A 24,927-nucleotide genomic window follows, 5' to 3' on the forward strand; every position below is an offset into this window, starting at 1 on the left:
CCCATGCTGGTCTCAAACAACCAGACTCAAGCAATCCTGCTACCTCCAGCCTCCTAATTGGGACTACAGGTGTGTGACACACATCAAGCTAATTCTTTAATTTTTTGTACAGAAGGGGTCTCACTATGTTCCCAGGCTGGTCCCATACTCCTAGGCTCAAGTAATCCTCCCACCTAGGCCTCCTGACGTGCTGGGATGATAGGCATAAGCCACCGCATCTGGCTTACTCACCATTCTAAAACTGAAGTATAACTCCCTGTTTAAAACCTTCAATGGCTGCCTATCATCCAGAAGTGTCCATCTGCACGTGTGCCCCTTGCTTCTGCATCTGTGGGATTTTCCATTTCTTCTTCGACAGACTTTATTTTTCACAAGAAAATAATTTCACAAAACATCTCTTGCAAGGGCAAGAAATATGGAGAAGATTCGATAAAATCTCACAAATCCTAACAGCAGGTTTCTGAAAACCACTTTGTTTTGCTAATCAATAGGGTAAAACATGGTCTTTAAAGAAGTCCAGGGAAACATCTAGAGATACAGAGTTGAGATGAAAATAGCCCCCCATCATTTCCGGCCAGACCCCCTCCTCAGTCATCCTCCGTAGATGTAAGTGACCCCCAGCAGAAGACAGAAAGCAGCTATTTCAGAAACTCCATGGGAAGAATCTCTACCAAGATGTTGCTGATCACAATAAAAGCCTGTATGGTGCCAGGCTCAGAATAGGAACACTTGATCTCTCTTTAATATGAGCCCCAGCTTCTGGAATTAAGTGTGGCAGGTGAAACCAGTCCCTCACTGATTCTGAAACATGTGGTACTCAACTTGGTCCCAGGCTGATCTGACCAAACCAGCATTCTGTAAGGCTACCCGTTCAGACTTCTCCACACGCGCCATCTTCATTCAGTACCTACCCCCTTGCAAAGCCCACCTGAGTCATGCTACATCACACAAGCTGCAGGTGGATGAAAACCTACCTGTCAAAGGCAAAACTCCCCCAAGTCAATAAGCAAAAGACAAAGAATTGAAAAAAAGGTAAAGGACATGAATAGGCAAATTTCATGAAACAAGATTCAAATAGCCAGGAATGTCATGAAGAGGTTCAAATTCGCGGGAAATAGGAGAAATGCAAATGAAAACACATCTCTATATTGTTTGGGGGAATAAAAATCACTTTATCTGGCTAACTCCTACCAGTCCTCCAGCTCTCAGCTGAAATTCCTCTTCCACAGAGAAATTATTTCCTTCATAGCTCTCACCACCAGTTATGATAGATTTAGTTGTATGTTTATGAGTCTAATTTCTTCTGTCTTCCCTACTAGCCCATGAGCTCCATGAACAGAGCCACAGTATCTGATTTATTCACTACTAATGTCCCCAGGACTTAGAAGAGTATCTGGTAATAAGAGGAGCTTAATAGGTATTTATTCAATGAATGAATGAATGAACAAATGAACGAAGCAAAGCTGGCTTTCTGCAGCACTGAGATACGATCACCACGACAGACTCAACTCCCCTAAAGGGCACAGGACAGAAGAACACAGTTACCCCAATGAGGTTCAAAAAGTAGGAGGACAAAGAGCTGTTCCAAGACCCACATACCTGTAATATAAATGTGGGAGGACTACAGAACACCCATCTACAGGACTACCACTGGGGAGCCTTCTGATTTAATATCCCTAAAAGGTATAGCAGAGGATGCTACCAATGTGTAAATCCTCCCAAAACTTAAGCCTTTAAATTCTACTGCACAGGAGCTGTCAGAAAGCAATATTTTGTGAGCTACAGATTCCAATAAAACTCACTCTGAGATGATGAAGCCTTCCTTGGTAGCCTGAGGGCTGATATATGAATAATCTGCCAGCATTATGCTGTGTCACTTAAATATTCCTTTGGAGATTTGTCAGAAGGAAATTTAAGTAAAATTAAAGTTCAAATGGAAATGAAAAATTAAGTTATGATCAAAGCTATAATCTCATATTAGATCTTTAAGAAAAAATCGAGAAAAGTTCCATTTAAGATTTCCTGTTTTGTATTTACGGATCCAAACTCAGGTACTCCCACTGTGCCTTGTTTGAAAGGCTGATATGCAGGGTGTGGGCCTCCTCCCTTATTTAGATGCTGAACCTAGCTCCAGGGGAAAAAAGACATCTCAGCTTCTATGGGCAATTCAATTTTAATCATTTTTGCTATATTGGAATTTTCATAGGAGTCCAGGTACAAGAGATTCAGAATCAATCTAAGTCATAAACAAAGCAAAAAAAAAAAAAAAAAAAAAGAGGAATGGAGTGAATAATAATTCAACACCTATAAGGCCTGGTTCCTTTTTCATATAATATGCACTGTGGTGGAGGAGAGAGGAAGGGACCCGAGTGCTGTTTGGAATCAAGCCCCTCAACGTCAGAAGCATGTCTGAAGTTTACCTAAAACACTGGCATCTGTGACTCCCACAGCCAGCTTTTCTCCAGGGTTTCAGAATGTTCCCTGCCTCCTAACAAACTGAGGGAAGCAGCTGTGATGGAAAGAGAGGTGACAGCAAACAGAAGTCTGGAAGCCCCTAGAGAGAGACACAGCTTGACCGTGGAACTGAAATACAGACTCCAAAAGACTAGCATTTACTGCAGACTGAGCCTTCTATGGCTTGTCTGCAAATAATCCTCTGCCTGTGCAGCTCACGTGGCACAGCCTGACAGAAAATCCCAGGGAGAATAAGGTTACTATCCAATGTGCCCTGTGCTATAGGAATCCATCAACACCATGATGATAATATTAATAAAACCAGTGAGGCATCCACTCCAGTAAAGACCAGCAGCCTCTGTGAGTCTAAGCTTAAGGCAGCTGTATTCCTGAATCGTAAATAATATAGGTCATTTTCTAGCTTGAAGTTTTCTTTATCAACCAAAGCAACACCCCAAAAAAGCACACACAAAATACTAGAAAAAAAGTATTAACCCAAAAGAAGGCGGTAAAAGAGAAATGGAAGAACAAAGAATGGAGGATACAAATAGAAAATAAAAGCCAAGATAGACTTAAACCTGACCATATCCATAATTACATTAAATATAAATGGCCTAAACGCTCCAGGTACAAGGCACAGATTGACAAATTAAACCAAAAAAAGCAAGATTAACTATATGCTGTTAATCTTACTGTTAATTAACACTAAGTGTCAGAGAGCTGGTTTGGCATGAATAATATCAGACAAAATCAACCTCTAGACAAAGAGCATTACTAGGGGTAAAAATGGTTGTTTAATAATAATAAAGTGTCAATTTATAAACAAGACAAAATAACCCTAAAAACGTATGCTGTACCTATTAACAGAGCTTCAAAATATATGATGCAATAATTGAAAGACAAATTCATCGACTGCACTGTAAGACTTTTAACATTCCATTCTAAGTAACTATTAAAGCAACCAGAAAAAATTAGTAGGCAAATATTAAATTTGAATGACACAATCAACCAACTTGACCTACTTGATATTTATAGTATGACAGACCCAAAAACTACAGAATACACATTCTTTTCAAGTGGTTATGGAACATTCATTAAGAGAGACCATATGCTGCTGCTCCATAAAGCTAGTCTCATTAAACTTAGAAAATACTGAAATCAAAAACATGATTTCTCTGACAAAGGAATTTAATTAAAAATCACTCAAAATAAGTTATCTGGAAAATTACCAAATATTTAGCAATTAAATAAGTCACTTCTAAATGCCCAAAGACTAAAATATGAGGGAAATTAGAAAATCCTTTGAACTGTATGATAACCAAAAAACAATATATTGAAATTTGTGATACATACATAAACGAACACTAGCCTGGATGTTTACTACATTAAATGCCTATATTAAAAAATAAGAAAGCTATAAAATGAATGATCTAAACTGGAACTTAAAGAAGCTAAAGAGGAGCAAATAAAGCTTAAAGTAATCATAAGAAAGAAAATAAAAGTAAGAGAGAAATCAGTGAAATAAAAAAACATGAATAGGGAAAATCAACAAAAGTTGGTTTCTTAATGAATAAAATCAATAAACACTCTATTAGCTATCTATTGCTGTACAACAAATTACCCTAAAACTTAGTGACTTAAAACAGCAAACATTTGTTCTCTCACAGTTTCTATAGGGTTTCATATAGGTGGCTGTAACACGTGGTTCTTTTATAAGACTGCAATCAAGGTGTCAGCCAAGGCTGCAGTTAACTCAAGGATTTACTAAGGAGATGGAGCTTTGTAACCAAGCTCACTTTTTAATTTTATTTTATTTTATTTTTGAGACGGAGTTTCACTCTGGCACCCAGGCTGGAGTGCAGTAGTGCAATCTCAGCTCAGTGCAAGCTCTGCCTCCTGGGTTCACGCCATTCTCCTGCCTCAGTCTCCCGAGTAGCTGGGACTACAGGCACCCACCACAACTTCTGGCTAATTTTTTGTATTTTTAGTAGAGACAGGGTTTTACCGTGTTAGCCAGGATGGTCTCGATCTCCTGAACTCGTGATCTGCCACCTCGGCCTCCCAAAGTGCTGGGATTACAGGCATGAGCCACTGCGCCCGGCCCCAAGCTCACTTATATAGCTGTTGGAAGTCTGTAAACACGTGCAGGCTATTGGACTGAGGGCCTCAGTGGCTGCTGGCTGCAGGCTTCCCTCAATTCCTTGCCATGTGAACTTCTCCATGATGGTAGCTGGCTTCCATTAGAACAAGCAAGTAGGAAAGCAAGAAAGGACAAACAAGATGGAAGCAAGGATCTTTCTGTAAACTGGTCTCGAAGGTAATATCCCATCACTTTCTCCATGTTCTATTCATTAGAATTGAGTCACCAGGTTTAGTTCACACACAAAAGGAGGAGATTACACAAGGATGTGGATATCAAGAGGCAGAGGCTATTGGAAGCCACTTTGAGGGCTGTCTACCAAAAATAAACCTAGAAAGAATGATCAGAACAGAGAGACAGAGAGAGAGACAGAGGGAAGGAGGGAGTGAGGGAAGGAGGGAGGGAGAGAGGGAGAGAGAGAGAGAAAGAGAGAGAGAGTGAGACTGAGATTCAGAGAGAGAGAGACAGAGACAGACAGAAAGAAACACACAAATTACTAATATCCGCAATTAAAGAGAGGACATCACTACAGATACTAAAAGAATAATAAAACAGACAAAATGAACGACACTTTGCTTTTCAAAAATTTTGTTTTTTAAAACTGTCATTCATTTTGTGAATAAATTCAACAACCTAGATGAAATGAACAAAGTACCACAAAGTACCAAAACCAAAAAAAGCAACTAGAAAATATGAAAAGTTTTACAGTTATCATATAAATTGAATTCATAAGTGAACATTCTCCCACAAAGAAAAGCCAAGTCCCAGATCTCTTCACTGGCAAATTTCATCAAATCTTCAAAAAATAAATAATAAAAATATTACTTAAATTCTTTCAGAAAATAATAGAGATGAGGACACTTTCTTCTTATTATTATTATTTCAATAGGTTTTTGGGGAATGGGTGGTGATTGGTATATATTTAATGTATATATTTTTTAAATCACATAGAACACACAATTCCATGAATAAATTCATTAGTGGTGATTTCTGAGATTTTGATGCACCCATCACCCAAGCACTGTACACTGTACCTGTGTATAGTCTTTATCCCTCACTCGCTCCCACCCTTTCTCCCGAGTCCCCAAAAACCAATCGTATCATTGTTATGCCCTTGTGTCCTGAGATGAGGCTACTTTCAACCCATTTTTAAGGCTGGCATACGTGCATACAAAAAAAAAAAAAACACATCAATATCCTTCATGAAAGTTGATGCAAAAATCTTTAATAAAATATTTGCAAATCGAATATAGCAATCCATTAAAAGGATAATACAACACGACCAAATGAGATTTATCTCAGGAATGTAAGACTGGTTCATCATTCAAAATGCAGTTAGAGTAACTCAACACGCTAAGAGAAAAAAGGAAAAAAAAAAAAAAAAACTTACGATTTTCTCAATACATACCAAAAAAAGCATTTGACAAAATGTAACACCCATTCATGATTTTTATACCTGAGGAAACTAGAAAAAAAAGGAAACTTCCTCAGTGGGATCAACTGCATCTAGGAAAAAAAAAAAAAAAAACCTATAGCTAACATCATATTTAGCGGTAAAACAATGAATATTTTCCCCTTAAGATCAGGAATAAGACAAGGATATCCATTATCCCCACTTGTATCCACAATTTTACTAGAATTCCCAGTTAGTTCAATAGGGAAAAAAAATTAAAACATGCATAAAAATTACAAGGAAAAGAAGAAAAGCTATCATCATTTGCAAACGACAGGATTGTATACGTCGGAAAGGCCCATGAAGTCCACAAAAAGCTCACCAAATTGAGTTAGAAATATTTCTAGATACAAAGTCAACATAGAAAACTCAGCGACTGAAATGGCCGTCATCAAAAATAACGGCAAGGGCAGATGTTGGCGAGAATGTAAGAACAACTGGAACTTTCCTAGGTGAAGCGTGAGGAAGGGTGAAACCACTTTGGAAAGCGGTTTATTTTTTTAATTTTTATTTTTACATGGCGTCTTTTCATTTTACTGCTCAAAAGTTTCATTTTTTTTTATTTAGCTTTCTGACTCTGTGCTTGTGCCTTACAACACTTTCACAACGATTTTCTGCTCCTCGATAAAGAACCGCGGCGATATCACGAACACATTTGCTTTACACATGGAAACACCATAGGCCCTGCGACATGTTTCTTTGTTTTGGACAATCTCATAAGAACTTTAAAGATTCTTACAGCACGAACCCCTCAAAGTCTGCCTGGGCACACACCACATGCAGATTTTGGTGCTTTCCCAACCTTCTTGGTATACAGCTAAACAATTCTATTACCAGGGGTTCGGGACAGCCTAGTTTTGTTAGAGGCTGTATTGTAGGAAAGCCTACGTCGGTATGTCAAATGCTGGACCATTCTGAGTGCCTGCAGACAACGTCCCCAGAAGAGCTGGAAAACGGTTTAACAGTTTCTCATAAAGTGAAACACACATCTACCCTGACTCAGCAATTCTACTCCGAGTATGTACCTAAGAGAATGAGAATACATTCACACACAGTTTGGTAAATATTTAGTCACAGAAGTTTTATTCATAATAAGCAAAAACTGGAAACAAATGCCTATTGACTGGTAGATAAATAACAAATTATGAAGTATGCATTCAATGGACTGCCACTTATCAACTAAATGTGAAAAAAAATAAAAGAGAACCACTGATATGCATAGTATGGACTGATTTCTATAACATTTTCTTTTTGAGCAAAAACAAGGCCAGGCATGACGGAGTGCACACCATATGATTCCATTTAAATGAAGCTCAAGAACTGGCAAATTTAATTTACTGTGATGGAAATTGTTAGAATAGTAGTTGCCCCTGGAAGTCTACAGGGTTGTGTGACAGGGCTACGAAAGAATTTTCCAGGGCCATAGAAACATTCTAAATTTTGTTTGGCATGATGGTTGTGTGGGTGTATGCAAGTCAAAACCCATCAAATTGAATGCTTAAGATCTGTGCATTTTAATGTATATATTTTTTAAATCACATAGAACACACAATTCCAGCTATCTCAAACTCAGTCCTGCCTGCACTCTGCAAAACACTGAATTTCTCAACATTCTCGGTATCATTTTTATTGCTTTTTTTCTGCCTCTTTTCCTTTGTTTCTCCCAACAAGCCAACCTCTAGCATAGCAGGTAGTCTTCATGAATGTTTCCAGCCAAGTTGTGAAGAATCAAACTCTACATAGAAGAGAAGTGAAATGAAAAAAAGGAGAGGAGAGGAGAGGAGAGGAGAGGGGAGGGGAGGAGAGGAGAGGAGAGGGGAGGGGAGGGGAGGGGGAGGGAGAGGAGAGGGGATGGGGAGGGAGAGGAGAGGGTGGGGGGAGGGAGAGGAGAGGATGGGGGAGGGAGTGGGAAGGAGGGGGGGGGGGAGGGGGAGGGAGAGGAGAGGGGAGGGGGAGGGGAGGGGGAGATGTTTAGTTTGGAGTGCTCTAGAAATCAAAATGCCATCATTCTTAGACTTATTTACACCAACACTCTCCCAAGATTTAATCTTACTATTCCTTCAAAATTCAATAGTCTCTTGTTACAACTCTCACTACAGAAGTTACAAACCAACTGCCTACAATGTATTTTGTTTGAACCACAAGGTATTTTTTATTTGATCTAACATGTAATAATTAGAAAATTTCACATAAAAATCCAAACTTCCAAATTTTCTTAAACCATCAGTAGATCTAGCAACCATCAATGGGCACTTAAGTGTGGCTGCCTTTTGTGGAAAGGGCAGCTTATCACGTCTTTTACCTAAATACATTTCTTTCCAAAGGACTCACTGTTTACTGCTATGACTACAAAAAGTTAATTCAATGGAAAAATAACATTGTATTCAATTCTAGCTTGACACTGTTGCCTACAAAAGTGTCTGGGCTACACTTTGTTTTCTATGTTTAAAAGGGAGAGTACAAGTTTAGACTTGGCCTCAAGTCTAAACTCCTTCATTGAAGAAACAGCCTATGGGATGGGAGAAAATATTTGCAAACCATACATCTCATAAGGCTAGAATATATACAAGGAACTCCAAAACATATAAGGAACTCAAACAACTCAATAGTAAGAAAACAACTCAAAAAATGAGCAAAAGATCTAAGTAGACCTTTCTAAAAGACATACAAATGACCAACAGGTATATGAAAACTGCTTAAAATTACTAATTATCAAGGAATTGTAAATTAAATCCACAATGATATGTTACCTGACATCTATTAGAATGACTATAATAAAAAAGATGAAAGGTAACAAGTGTCAGTGAGAATGCAAGAGAATGCTTACATGCTATCTTGGGAATGTAAATTAGTACAGCCATTATGGGAAATAGTACAGAGATGCCTAAAAAAATTAAGAGTAGAATTGCCATATGATCCAGCAGTCACACATCTGGGTATATATCCAAAGGAGCTGAAGTCAGTCTGTTGAAGAGATACCACACTCCCATGCTCACTGCACAATAGCCAATACACAGCAGCAACCTAAGTGCCCATCAAAAGATGAATGGATAAGGAATATATATATATACAATGGAATACCATTCAGCCCTTACAAAGAAGAAAATCCTGTCATTTGCAACAACATGGATGAACCTGGAGGACATTATGAAAAGCAAACTAAGCCAAGCTCAGAAAGACAAATAACCACATGATCTCAAATATATGTGGAATCTAAAAGAGTTGGCCAGGCATGGTGGCTCATGCCTGTAATCCCAGCACACTGGGAGGCTGAGGCGGGCAGATCACGAGGTCAGGAGTTCAAGACCAGCCTCACTAACATGATGAAACCCCATCTCTACTAAAAATACAAAAATTAGCAGGGTGTGGTGGCGCATGCCAGTAATCCCAGCTACTCAGGAGGCTGAGACAGAAGAATCACTTGAACCCAGGAGGCAGAGGTTGCAGTGAGCCAAGATTGCACCACTGCACTCCAGTCTGGGTGACACAGCGAGACTCCATCTCAAAAAATAAAAATAAAAAAATAACTCAGAGAAGTTAAAAAAAAAAAAAAGAAAGAATGAATGGTGGTTGGCAGGAGCACCGGGAGGGAAAAAGAGGTTGGTCAAATAATACAAAATGTCAGAAAGGAGAAATATGTTCAAGAGTTCTATTGTAAAAACAACTTTTTAATTAAAAAATAAATTCCTCTATTGACCTGTGAGCTCAGTGAGAACCAAGGATTTGTCTCGTTGACTTTTTCGGATCCCTGGAACCAAGCACAGTATCTGACCCAGAGCATTCACACTCTTTTCAATTAAAAAGATTCAACGGGTTCTGGGGATGTCAACATCTCCCAAGTGGGAAATTTGAAGGCAGTGAGGATGCAGACTTACAGGACAGAATGGGAAGCTGTCTCTTGCTGTTCTAGCAAAGAATCCTAAATGAGGAAGAGACCAAGTCATGAGAGGCCACCAGAAACATAGTCCCTCAAAGATGCATCTAACACAGATGGAGATGCTGCTTTTTATAAAATGCTACACCCAATCTGAATGTCCAGCTAGCTTAGTGCATGCTTCAGACAAGTCAGATTGGAAAAAAGATTCAGGGCTCAAGATTAGATCTCCAAGACTGGATGAAGAGGACATCCGTGAGAACAACACAGGAGAAGCTCACGGGGAACCCAGGGGCAATGGAGGGAGACGCCTTTCACAGGCAGGAGACCAATGACCAGTGTTGACCTAATGATATTAACAATGGTAGTAATAATAAAGAACAGAGAAGTTAATATTTATGAGGTCCTTACTCTCTGATAAGTGGTATTCATGCATCCTCTCATTTAATATGCACTACAGTCCTGGAGGTAAGAAGCATAATTATCCCCATTCTATGTAGAGAAAACTGTGGCAACCAGATGCCTCCCATCCTGGTACTGACACCCTTGTATAACCTCTCCCTGTGAACGTGGGTGGGACCTAGGACTTTCTTATAACCAAGAGAATATGCCAGAGGTGATGGGATGTAGTGATTATTTTAGAGAGGATGTTGTCTTGCTAAGAGGCTATCTGTCTTGCTGGCTTTGAAGATGTGAGCTGCCATGTCATGAGTGGCCAGATGGAGAGGCCCATTTGGCAAGAAGCTGAGAGCAGCAAGAAACTGGGGCCCTAAGTCCAGCAGCCTGCAAGGAACTGAATGCTGCCAACAACTAGATGAGCCTGGAAGCGGATCCATCACCGGTCAAGCCTCCAGATGAGAACCGAGCCCTGGCTGACACTATGGCTGTAGCACCCAGCAAAGTGACGCCTGCATTCCTGACCCACAGAAATCATGCAGTGGTAACTCTGTGCTGTCTCTAGCCACAAAGTTTGCAGTAATATTGTTACACAGCAATAGATAACTAATACAAAAACTGTTTTACATCATGTACATTACTAAGGGAAATATAGAACTTGGATTTGAGCTCTGATTTCAGAGTTGTCGACTCAGTCTCCCCAGGGAGACCTGTTCTGGGAGACAGTTATGCCAGGCTGTGATGCTGTGATGATTGTTCTCTTCCTACCCAGAAGCTTTCAATATGTACGTCAAGCATGTGACTCCAACTACACATACCAAATGTATTTCTGACAAATGCCAGGACATTGTTACTGAGAGCTCCATAAAGGAAGGACCATCTCTGTCATTTTTTTTTTTTTTAAGAGTCTCACTCTGTCACCCAGGTTGGAGTGCAATGATGCAATCTCAGTTCACTGCAGTCTCTGCCTCCTGGGCTCAAGGAATTCTCCAGCCTCAGCCTCCTGAGTAGCTGGGATCAAAGGTGTGCATCACCACACCTGGCTAATTACGTATTTTTGGTAGAGATGGGGTTTCGTCATGTTCGCCAGGCAGATCTTGAACTCCTGGCCTCAAGTGATCTGCCTACCTCGGCCTCCCAAAGTGCTGGGATTACAGGTATGAGCTACTGCACCTGGCCTGTCTTTTTTATGCTATGTCCACGTGCAACAGCCCAGTGGTCAGCACACAAAGGGGTCCAAATGCAAAAGGAGAGGGCAAACAAGGGGAAACCTAGGTGTGTTCAGAAATAGTTCCCAGGTTACTGCCTGTTTAAATATGTACAGCCCTGGGCCCCACCCACAAGATTCTGACTTGGCAGGTGAGAGTTGGAGATGGGGAGCTACTTGGTTAAGAAGGATCCCAGTGCATTTTGAGGGAGCTGGTCGTTAGACTGTATTGAAAAAATTACCTCCCAAAGACGTGAAGGGAAACAGAAAGGCACAGGCATGCTAGAGGCTAGAAAAGAACACAAGTAAAACATGAACAAGTTCATTCCAAAAGAAGATTCTCAACCACAGCTGCACGTCAGAATCAGCTGGGGAGATCTGAAAACCCCAGTGCCCAGGCTCTGCATCCCAGATCAATTATTACAGAATCTCTGAGGGATGAAACATGGGCATCAGTATTTTTTGTTTTTGCTTTGTTTTTTGTTTTTGAGACGGAGTCTTGTTCTGTCACCCAGGCTGGAGTGCAGTGGTGCAATCTCAGCTCAGCAACCTCTGCCTCGCAAGTTCAAGCCATTTTCCTGCCTCAGCCTCCCAAGTAGCTGGGATTACAGGAGTGCACCACCACGCCTGGCTAATTTTTGTATTTTTAATAGACACAGGTTTTCACCATGTTGGCCAGGCAGGTCTCGAACTCCTGGCCTCAAGTGATCCGCCCACCTTGGCCTCCCAAAGTGCTGAGATTACAGGCATGAACCATTGCTCCTGGCAGTATTTGTTTAATGAGGCCAAATGCACATAACATACAAGTCCCTGTGTGAAAGCATAGACTTCAGGGTCATTAAATACATTCACAATGTCAAGCAATCATCTCTGTCCAGTTCCAAAACATTTTCATTAACACCTCCCCCGCCCAAAAAAAATAACCCTGTACCTGTCAAGCACTCTCCATCCCTTCCCCTTTCCCCCAGGTCCTGGCAACAACTTACCTGCCTTCTGCCTCTATAGATTTGCCTATTCTGGACATTTCACATAAATGGAATTATATAATATATATAATAACCAAAAGGTGGCAACAACCGAAATGGCCAATTGGTTGAAGAATAAATAAACAAAATGTGCTGTATCCATACAATGGAAGTATTGGTGCATACTACAATGTGGATGGACCTTGAAAACATCATGCTAAGTGAGACAGAGCCTTGGTACTGTCTAATCTCCCCAGGAGATTCCAAGGTGCAGCCAAGGTTGAGACCCACTGACAAGCAATGGTTATGGTTGGGTGCAGATGAAATAAGGCAGCCAGGGGCAGGAGGGACGTCTCATTGAAGATGACTATTTGTGGATGCCCAGCAGGGGTGGGGATGAGGTGTGGTAACAGCAACTCCAATCTCAATACAGCGTGACCGATTTTATCTTCAGCCAGCTGATACGCTTCATGGGTTTTGGACACAGGACACCTCTGCCTCCCAGGTTAAAGCGGTAAGTCCTGCCTCAGCCTCCCAAGTAGCTGGGATTACAGGCGTGCACCACCAAACCTGGCTAATGTCTGTATTTTTAGTAGAAACAGGGTCTCGTCATGTTGCCCAGGGTCTCGAACTCCTGGCCTCAAATGATCCACCCACCTCAGCCTCCCAAAGTACGGGGATTACAGGCATGAGCCATAGTGCCCAGTCTCCAAATTCTATATGAAGTTTGACTTTCCACCTCCAGAAAATCCAAAGCTTTGCCCAAGCCACAGCAAGACACCCCAGAGTTACTTTGAGAGAAATATGCTTTTAAAAACAACTCCAGGCCAGGCGCAGTGGCTCACGCCTGTAATACCAACACTTTGGGAGGCCGAGGCAGGCAGATCACGAGGTCAGGAGATCAAGACCATCCTGGCCAACATGGTGAAACCCCGTCTCTACTAAAAACACAAAAATTAGCTGGGCATGGTGGGTGTGCGCCTGTAAACCCAGCTACTTGGGAGGCTGAGGCAGGAGAATTGCTTGAACCAGGGAGTCAGAGGTTACAGTGAGCCGAGATCGCGCCACTGCACTCCAACCTGGGCAAGAGAGAGAGATTCCGTCTCAAAAAAAACAAACCTCCAACATGAACAGCAAATGAGAAGCACTCACTGACTTCCCTCCACCAATCAGGGGGAGCGGTGGTGATGGTGCATGAGCGTCTATTTGCATTGAGTCTTAATGGAAAACAAGGTTGTGTCACTCAAAGGAAAAACACATCACAGTCCAGGCTGGAGCTGTGGATTAATAATATGGCTGAGTGTTGGTACAGGCTTTCCACAGCAAGATTAAAACTGAGAAAATCAGCCGTGAAGCCCCCAGCCACATTTCTGGCAAACGATTTGGGGGAAAAACAACAGAGGCCCTCCTCAACTTTTCCTTCGCTGCACAAAGTGGGTTTGGCTGGAAATGCCAAATGTGCTTGTTGCTGGGATCTTTCAAAGCAAGCAAGCTGGGAGTCCACCTCCTGCAGCCACAGGCCGGAAATGGGTTGAGACCAAACTATTATAGTAACACTGGTACACATCTAAATAGATTTAACTCCCTCACAGCAATCCAGATTAATTTAATATGCTTTCTTAATGGCAGTCCGCGTTTCTCATTAAAGCAAATGAACGTCCATCGCTCTGTGATAAATCAGGGCAAAAAAAATTCTTATTTTTTTTTTGAGAAGGAGGAGTTCTTGGCTGTTTAAAAAAAAAAAAAAAAAAAGCACTACAAATGGCCTTTCAAAGTCTAGACATCTTCATCATAAACACAAACATTCCTCTTCACAAAGGGACCTCAAGTAACCTGCAGTACGTTTTTCTTCTCATTCTTTCTTACCATCCCTCCAGCCCACCCAGCCCACATTCAGTGACCAGGTCATGTGGGTTTTACCTCCTCAATCTTTCTCAAATCCATTCACTGCTCAGCCACTCTCCTGACACCACCATAAACCAAGCCACCACCACCTCCAGCTGTTTGACGGCAAACGCCTCCTGACTGGCCTCCCTGTTCTACCCTGGCCCTGTGACAATCTACACTCCTTACAGGGACCAAAGCAATCACTTCAGAAGGTGCCTCCAAACAGATCACTCACTTTCAATGGCTCGCATGGCTCTATGGGTTCAAAACGAAAAAGCTCACCTTTACTGGGCACACACTATCTCAGTCCATCCCTTCATCAGCCCTTTATTTCACCAGCGGGGAAGCTGGTACACGGAGTAGCTATGAGGGATGCCCAAGGCGGGACCACTCGTGAAAAGCTCCAACATCCTAATGTGACACCCTGCATGACCTAGCCCTTCTCTTTCTCCAGCCTCATTTCCTGATTCTCTCGCTTGCCCTGCAGGCTCCAGTCACACAAACCTCTTGAAAGTCCCTTAAATCTGGCTGGGCGCACAGCCTCAAGCCTGTAATCCCAGCACTTTGGGAGCCCAAGGCAGGTGGATCACCTGGAGGTCAGGAGTTCGAGACCAGCCTGGCCAACATGGTGAAACCCCGTCTCTACTAAATACCCAAAAATAAGCCAGGCATGGTGGTGGGCACCTGTAATCCCAGTTTCTCAGGAGGTTGAGGCAGGAAAATCGCTTGAACCCAGGAGGCAGAGGTTGCAGGGAGCTGAGATCGCACCACTCCACTCCAGCCTGGGTGTCAAGAGCAAAACTCCATCTTGAAAAAAAAAAAAGAAAGAAAGAAAATCCCTTACATCTACTCTATGCCTTTTAACCTCACGGACTTCGCTACGCTGTTCCTCACCCTGAACTGCTATTCCTCATTTCTCCATCTGGTTAACTCGTCCCACCCACCAGATCTCTCCTTAAGTGTCATCTCTTTAAGGAAGATTTTACCTTTTTAATGTAACTATTAACACATAATTCAGGTACCATATGATTTGCCCACTTAAAGTGAACAAATCAATGGTTTCAGTGCATTCACAGAGCTCAGCAACCATCATCATGATCAATTTTAAAACATTTTCATTACCCCGAAAAGAAACCCTATATCCATTAGCAGGTACCTGCCATTTCCTCCTCCCACTAAGCCCTAGCAGTCTACTTTTTTTGAGATAGAGTCTCTGTCACAGGCTGGAGTTCAGTGGCACAATCTCGGCTCACTACAACCTCCGCCTCCCGGGTTCAAGCACTTCTCCTGCCTCAGCCTCCCAAGTAGCTGGGATTACAGGTGTGTGCCATCATGCCCAGCTAATTTTTGTATTTTTAGTAGACACAGGGTTTCTGTCTTCATAGATTTGCCTGTTCTGGACATTTCATATAAATGGAATCATATAATATGTGACCTTTTGTGACTGGTTTCTTCCACTTAGGATAATATTCTCATGGTCCATCCATGTTGTAGTACGTGTTAGTACTTCATTCCTTTTGAGGACTGAATAATATTCCATTGCATGGTCAAGCCATGTTCTATTTCTCCACTCATCAGTAGACAAACATTTGTGTTGTTTTCACTTTAGTGCTATTATGAATAATGCTGCTATAAGCATTTGCATACAAGTTTCTGCAAAGACATATATTTTCATTTCTTTCATAAAATGGAGTGGAAGTGCTGGGTCATAGAACTCTGTGTTTAACCTTTTGAAGAAGTGCCAGACTGTGTGAGAAAGCCTTTCCTCACCCTGCGAGACTGAGCTCCCTCTCTCCATTCATACATTCTCGTCTTCACGCCCTTTGCTTCTATTTCCAAGCCATTCACGTTGACCTGGGTCACCCATGACTTAATGCTCGTAACTCCTCTAGACCCTCAGGGTCCACACTAAATATGATAAAAGATGATGCAAGCCACATATTTACTTTTGCATTTTATAGTAACCACATTTTAAAAAGTAAAACAAAAGAAGTGAAGGTAATTGGAATAATATCACAGATTTAAACAAATCTATCCCAAATACCAGGTCTAAATGTATAAAATATTCTTAACATTAACAAAATACTTTGCATTCTTTTTATATTAAGTCTTCACCATCTAATGTGTACTTGACGCTTCCTGCACATCTCAGTTTGTGTTCATCATATTTCAAATGCTCAGTTGCCATATGTGGCCAATGCTGCGTTACTAGACAGTACAGGGCTAAACTGTCCACTCCCTGAGGGCAGGAACCATGCCTGCTTTTGCTGATTACTTTACTCTCAGCGCCAGTACAGTGTCTAGGATGCAAGAGGCATCCTGCGAATATTTGCTGAACCTAAATAAATGAATTCGCCCAAACCTCCACTTCTCCAAAAATAGTTTCAAAAATTCAGTGTTCAGCTGGGCACACTAATTCACACCCATAATCCCAGCACTTTAGGAGGCCAGGGCAGGACGATAGCTTGAAGCCAGGAGTTCAAGACCAGCCTGAGCAACATAAAGAGATCCTGTCTCTACCAAAAAAAAAAATTATTAAATTAGCTGGGTGTGGGGGCACACATCTGCATTCCTACCTACGGGAAGGCTGAGATGGGAGGATCACTGAGTCCAGGAGTTCAAGGTTACAGAGAACTATGATAGCACCACCCGACGCCAGCCTGCGTGACACAGTGAGACCCTGTCTCAAAAAAAAATCAGCATTCACATATATTCACCTATTCTTTTTCAGCAATTTAAATCTGTTAAGAAAAAGAAACAAGGAACAGAGTGACCAACAGCCTGCAGAGCAACATGTCCAAGTTTTATCGTGACTACTGCAATACAGACCCCACCCATGACTCTCCATCTGTGAGACAGGCACATCGCAGTGGCAGGAAACACAAAGAGAATGTGAAACGCTGCTATCAGAAATGGATGGAAGAGCAGGCTCAGAGCCTGACGGACAAAACAACGGCTGCACTGCAACAAGGATACCTCCTCCTCCATTCTCTGCTCCTCCTCCTGCAGCGACGAAGATACCACCTTCCCCCCAGTCTTCCAGGTCCTCCTAGCCCCGGTGTGGTGGCACCACCCCATATGGAAGGTCCTCCCGTGAAGGCAAGGATGGGCCCTCCTCCTCCTGGGATGATGCCAGTGGGATCTGCTCCTGGAATGAGGCCCCCCATGGGAAGCCACATACCCATGATGCCTGGGCCCCCAATGATGAGACCTCCTGCCTGTCCCATGATGGTGCCCACTCGGCCGGGAATGACTTGACCAGACAGATAAGGATAGAGAGGAGGCCTCACTATATCAGCTTTGTTTTTTTTTCGTTGTTGTTATTGTTTGGGTTTTCTTTTTTGTTTGTTTGTTTCTTTGGCTTTTTTTTTTTTTTTTTTGAGACGGAGTCTTCGTCTGTCACCAGGCTCAAGTATAGTGGCGTGATCCCGGCTCACTGCAACCTCTGCCTCCCTGGTTCAAGCGATTCTCCTGTGTCAGCCTCCTGAATAGCTGGGACTACAGGCACGCATCACCGCGCCCAACTAATTGTTTGTATTTTAGCAGACACGGGGTTTCACCATGTTGGCCAGGATGGTCTCGATCTCCTGACCTTGTGACCCGCTTGCCTTGGCCTCCCAAAGTGCTGGGATTACAGGCGTGAGCCACCACGCCCGGCCTATGTGAGTTTTATATTACCTGTGCCCTTTCACCAGGAGATCATGCTGCTGTGATGCTGGGTTTTCTTAACAGCATAAGGAAGACTTGCCCCCTTGCCCTATCAAAGACAATCGTTTTGGAGGGGAGAAGTGGGACAAACAAAGATGCAGTTTTCATTTGTATTGGGAAATGTGAAAATAAAATTGTCAACTCTTTTAGTTAAAAAGAAAAGGAAACAAGATGTGGGGCTGCCATATGCAACACCGTGGATTACAAAGATCTTCTATCTGGAAGCAAATATTATCTTTGCTGAAGCCAGACCAACCTAACACAAAGACCTTTTGTTTTCTTAATGTGCCTGTGTTTTATTTTACAATGCATAATTCCCTTTAGAAGGGCAGAGTACCTGTCTGGGGAAGACTATTTAATTTCCTGCATTTATTTAGAATGTTGGCTAATGTGATTATGAAGGGAAACAGCTCTAACAAGTGAGTGCCCCCTATATAGACACAGCTCATGAGTTCACGGGGCAAAGGAATTTAACAGCAGCCCCCTAATAGCCGGCCTTCTTTGTGATATGGAAATAATCGTCAGCATGTAAAAGACTATATATATTCAACAATTCTGACTCCCTGCAAAATTCATATCTACGATTGATTTGCTTCCTGGGCTCCTAAAAACAACTTTGTCAAAACTGTTCAGAAATAAAATCAGCCAATCACTGCCCCTTGGGGACGCAGGACAAAGCAAGTCAGCCATGGCCAATGTGGAGTCGGCCATACACAATTACATGCAGACCTGTGGGACATCAAGTCCCTGCTATGGTCCCTCCCCAGTCAGACCCCCATTGCCTGGGCGGCAGCCAGAAGCATTCAGGCACAAGTGCATTCAACAAATACTTATTTAATTGTATTGGTGGTTAGAGGGCTGTGGTTGGTTAAGGTACATTAATGGATCCATGTCCTCCCTGTATCCAAGACTCTGCCATTTGTCTCTGCACTTCCCTCCACTGAAGAACTGCAGTATATTTCTCCAGCCCCTAAGGTTGGGTTTACTCATGTGTCTAGCTTTGGCCAATGGAATATTAATTTGCAGGACCAAAAACTTGGAAAGTGTGCATTTACTCACTCCTGCTATCACCATGAGAACAAGCCCAGGCCAGCCTGCTGCTTCCAGCAGAAGATAAGAGACACCAAGAGCAAAGTAGAGCTTCCCAGTCATGCTCATGCTAGATTAAGCAATCCTCAGCTGACCCACAGATCCATGAAAATAAATGATTGTTGTATTAAGCCACTGAGATTTGGAGTGACTTGTTATGTTGCATTTTGTGACAGCAACTGATACAAGGGTCGCCGTCCTTTATCTCTGTAGATTTTAACCAATATTTAATAGCTAGATGGAGATCTTCTAGTTGCCTTTATTTATAATGAATAAGACTATAGAGCTAGTTTGGCCTGACACTATCAGTTACCTAGTCAGAAATACTTTCTTCTCCAACCCACCCCAACCAACTGTTTTTTGGGTTTTTTTGTTTTGTTTTGTTTTTGTTTTTGTTTTTGCAACAGGGTCTCACTCTTTGCCTAGGCTACAGTACAAGTGGCACAGTCAGAGCTCACTGTAACCTAAAATCCTGGGCTCAAGCAATCTTCCCCTTCACCCTCCTACGTAGCTAGGACTATAGACATGTGCCACCATGCCTGGCTAATTTTTTTATTCTTTGCAGAGACAGGGTATAACTATATTGCCCAAGCTGGTTTCAAATTCCTGGCCTCAAGCAGTCCTCCTGCCTCACCTTCCCAAAATGCTAGGATTATAGGCATGAGCCACCACACCCAGCCTCTTCTTCCTTTTAAATAGAAACCCTATTTTATTCTGATAGTGGGTTGCTTTCTTTTTTTAGAAAATGTTGGCCCAGCCCCGCGGAATAAATTGTGACTGGTCTAAACAGGGTTGGCAAACTATAGACCAAGGGCCAAATCTGGCCCTCTGGCTATTTGTATAAATTAAGTTTTATTGGAATAAAACCAGGTCCATTCATTTATGCATTGTCTACGTATGCTTTTATGCTACAACAGCACCACTGGGTCACTGCAAAAGAGGTCATCTAGACCAAAAGCCTAAAATATTACCATTTACCTCTTTACAGAAAAAGTTTGCCATTCCCTAGTCCAAGGTTTAGATTCTGAGCTTCTCATTTTAGCGTAACCCCCCTTACCAGTGATTGGTTCAAAACAAGTCTGTGATTTCATTCTTACTGTTCTACTGAGGGAATTGCCCCTTCTTCTCATGCAAACCTGATGAGGGTAAGTTGTATTAATAGGATATATGGTCAGGTTTTCTGAAAAATACTTTTTATCTAGAAATGCATAGGAATATGCTGGTGCCTGAATGTACCATCTGGGGGCCTTGAGATTGATTCGCCCTGTCTCCAGAGCTAGTGCTCACACTCACTACTGAGAGGCTCGAGGAAATGCCTGCTCACCCACCACCAGTACCCGCACACATCGCCTGGAGAACTAGACATCAGCCTGCCACACACACCACCCAGGAGCCCAATGGCGCACCTGCTCACCTGGCCCAGTGCTGCCACTGCCAGAAACCAAAGAAGCCACCTGGAGGACCAGAGATTGGCCCACGCAGACAGGCTATCATCAGTGCCCACATACGCTGCACATGGTCCCTAGTGTTGACACACCTGGTCCACCACCACCACCACTGATGTCAAAGGACAAGACTTCCTAGCATCCCCATCCTCAGCAAAGCCTCACCACAGCCTCCAATAACAACTGCAGTCTGGCCGGGTGCGGTGGCTCACACCTGTAATCCCAGCACTTTGGGAGGCCAAGGCGGGCAGATCACGAGGTCAGGAGTTCAAGACCAGCCTGGCCAACATGGTGAAACCCCATCTCTACTAAAAATACAAAAATTAGCCGGGCGTGGTGGCACATGCCTGTAGTCCCAGCTACTCAGGAGCCTGAGGCAGGAGAATTGCTTGAACCTGGGAGGCAGAGGTTGCAGTGAACTCAGATTGCGTCACTGCACTCCAGCCTGGTGACAGAGAGAGACTCCATCTCAACAACCACAATAAAAAAAACTGCAGTCTAAGCCACTGAAAAACTCACAGACACCACTCATGCCAATTACAGCTGAAGAAATCATATGCAGACTATACTACTGTACCCACCCAGAATGAAAGCCAAAGTATGATACCTAATGAACATTGTAGATACAGCTATAAGAAAAGGTCTTTCCCCTGTAAAAGTCAATCCATAGAATTGGAAGAAGTGACTGTTATGTCAGAGGCACACATAGTCACATAAGGACACAAGAAATATGAAAAAGGAAACATAACACCTCCAAATAAGCACAATAATTCTCCAGCAACATATTCCAATGAAAAGAAAATCTATGAAATGCCTGAAAAAAATTCAGAATAATGATATTAAAGAGACTCAGGGAGATATAAGAGAACACAGATAATAAATACAAAAAAATCAGGAAAACAATTTATGATCTGAATGAGAAATTCAACAGAGATAGACAGCATAACAAAGAACCAAACACAGATCCTATAAGAGAAGAAATCATTAAAAGAAATACAAAAGATAATTGACAGCTTTAACATCAGACTAGATCAAGCAAAACAAAGAATTTCTGAACTTGAAGACTAGTCTTTTAAAATAATCCAGTCAGACAAAAAGAAAGAAAAAAGAATAAAGCAAGGCTACGTAACATATGGGACACATGTGTGACCAAATACTGAAATTCTGGGAGTTCTGGATGGAGATGAGATGGGGAAAGGCATAGAAAACCTACTTAATAAAATAATAACTGAAAACTTCCTAAGTCTTGCAAATGATATAGATCCAAATACAGGAAGCTCAAAGATTCCCAAATAAATACAATCCAAAAAGGTCTTCTCCAAGGCACATTATGGTAAAACTGTCAAAAGACAAGGAGAAAATTATAAAAACAGCAAGACAAAAGGATCAACTCACTCATAAGAGAATCTCCATCAGGCTAACAGGGGATTTCTCAGCAGAAACTTTATATGCTAAGAGAAAAGGGGATATACACTACAAGTTAAAAAAAAAAAAAAAAAGTTGTAAGCCAAAAATACTATACCCAGCAAAGCTATCCTTCAAAAATGAAGGAGCCTGGTACAGTGGCTCATGTCTGCAATTCCAGAGATTCAGAAGGCTGAGGCAGGAGGATCATTTGAGCCCAGCAGTTCAAGGCTGCAATGAACTATGATCATGCCACTGTACTCCAGCCTGGGTGACAGAGTGAGACTCCAATGCTTAAAAAAAAAAAAAAGAAAAGAAAAAATATTTCCCAGAGAAGCAAAACACTGTTTGTTTGTGTCTTGTTTGTTGTGGTCCTACGAGAAATGCTTAAGGGAGTCATATGTTGGGAAGCAAAAGAACAATACCTACCATCGTGAAAATACATGAAAGTATAAAACTCACTGGTAGAGCAGACACACAAAGGAGAAAGGATTCAAACATCACCACTAAAGAAAACTACCAAACTGCAACAATAAATAATGAGAAAAAAGCAACAAAGGTGTATTAGTCTGTTTCCATGCTGCTGATAAAGACATATCTGAGACTGGGCAATTTACAAAGGAAAGAGGTTTAATGGACTTACAGTTCCACATGGCTGGGGAAGCCTCACAATCATGGTGGAAGGCAAGAAGAAGCAAGTCACATCTCACACGGATGGCAGCAGGCAAAGAGGGAGCTTCTGCAGGGAAACTACCCTTTTTAAAACCATCAGATCTTGTGAGATTTATTCGCTATCATGAGAACAGCATGGGAAAGACCTGCCCCCATGACTCAATTACTTCCTACCAGGTCCCTCCCACAACATGTGGGAATTCAAAATGAGATTTGGGTGGGGACACAGCCAAATCATATCATTCTGCCCCTGGCCCCTCCCAAATCTCATGTCCTCACATTTCAAAACCAATCATGCCTTCCCAACAGTCCCCCAAAGTCTTAACTAAGTTCAGCATTAACTCAAAAGTCCACAGTCCAAAGTCTCATGTGAGACAAGGCAAGTCTCTTTTGCCTATGAGCATGTAAAATCAAAAGCAAGTTAGTTACTTCCTAGATACAAAGGGGGTATAGGCATTGGGTAAATACAGTCATTCCAAATGGGAGAAAATGGCCAAAACAAAGGGGCTACAAGCCCCATGCAAGTCCAAAATCCAGTGGGGCAGTCAAATCTCAAAGCTCCAAAATGATCTCCTTTGACTCCATGTCTCACATCCAGGTCATGCTGATGCAAGAGGTGGGTTCCCATGGCCTTGGGAGAAAAACGGCCACAGCTCCACTCCTGTGGCTTTGTAGGGTATAACTCTCCCACCCACCTGGCTTCTTTCATGGGCTGGCATTGAGTATCTGCAGCTTTTCCAGGCACACAGTGCAAGCTATCGGTAAATCCACCATTCGGGGGTCTGGAGGATGGTGGCCCTCTTCTCATAGCTCCACTAGGTGGTGCCCCAGTAGGGATTCTATGTAGGGGCTCTGACCCCACATTTCCCTTCCACACTGCTCTAGCAGAGGTTCTCCATGAGTGCTCTGCCCCTGTAGCAAACTCCTGCCTGGACATCTAGGCATTTCCATACATCTTCTGAAATCTAGGCAGAGGTTCCCAAACCTCAATTTTTGACTTCTGTGCACCCATAGGCTCAACATATCACAGCAGAACCAAATGAAATAGAGGCAAAAAAGAAACGTAAAGAATCAACAAAATGAAAGTTGTTTTTTTGAAAAGTTAAACAAAATTGATAAACCACTAGTGAGGATAAACAAAAAAAAAAAAAAAAGGAGACCCAAATAAAAACAATCAGAAATGAAAAAAGAGACATTACAACTGTTAGCAAAGAAATAAAAAGGATCATTCTAAAGGCTATTATGAACAACCATATGCTAACAAATTGGAAAACCTAGAGGAAAGGGATAAATTCCCAGACATATACAGCCTACCAAGACTGAACTAGGAAGAAACAGAAAATCTGAACTGACCCAAAATGAGTAGCAGGTTTGAATCAGTAACAAAAAGTCTCCCAAAAGAGAAAAGCCCTAGACCAGGCGTTTATGCTGATTTTGACCCAATTTATAAAAAAAAACAAACACCAATTCTTCTCAAACTATTCCCAAAAATTGAAGAGGAGGGAATTCTTCCTAACTCATTGTATAAGGCCAGCACTACCCTGATATCCAATCAAGACAAGGACACAACAAAAAGAGAAATCTACAGGCCAATATTGCTAATGAACACAGATGGAAAAATTCTCAGCATAATACTACCAAGCCGAATCTAATGATGAATGAAAAAGATAATATACCATGATCAGGTGGGATTTATCCCAGGAATGCAAAGATGGCTCAACATACACAAATCAATACATGTGATACATCACATCAACAAGATGAAGGGCAAAAACTATCTGATCATCTCAGCAGATGCAGAAAAATCACTCAGTAAAACTTACCATTCCTTCATGATGCAAGCTCTCAACAAATTAGGCATAGAAGGAACACCTCAACATAAGAAAAGGCATATATGAAAAATCTACAGCTAACATCATACTCATTGGGAAAAGTTGAAAAGCCCTTCCTCTAAGAACTGGAACAAGACAAGGATGGCCACTTGCACCGCTCTAATTCAATACAGTATGGGACATCCAAGCCACAGTGATCAGACAAGAGAAAGAAATAAAAAGTATCCAAACTGGAAAAGAGGAAGTCAAATTATCTCACTTTGCAGATGACATAATCTTATACTTGTATACAGAAAAACCTAAAGACGCCACCAAAAATCTCTTAAAATGGATAAATTAGGCTGGGCATGGTGGCTCACACCTATAATCCCAGCACTTTGGGAGGCCAAGGTGGGCAGATC

The 24,927-nt window shown here is 42.0% G+C and overlaps 1 protein-coding gene and 2 pseudogenes across 1 annotated transcript in view; 1 reads left to right on the forward strand and 2 right to left on the reverse strand.

Moving 5' to 3' along the window:
- Positions 1-24,927, reverse strand: part of RBFOX1 (RNA binding fox-1 homolog 1) — a 2,483,424-nt gene that overhangs the window by 2,415,318 nt on the left and 43,179 nt on the right.
- On the reverse strand, positions 6,607-7,776 carry LOC103880284 (annotated as a pseudogene).
- Positions 17,170-17,646, forward strand: LOC116271232 (annotated as a pseudogene).

Source organism: Papio anubis, chromosome 18 (genome assembly GCF_008728515.1).
Source record: "Papio anubis isolate 15944 chromosome 18, Panubis1.0, whole genome shotgun sequence".
Classification (NCBI taxonomy): Eukaryota; Metazoa; Chordata; class Mammalia; order Primates; family Cercopithecidae; genus Papio; species Papio anubis.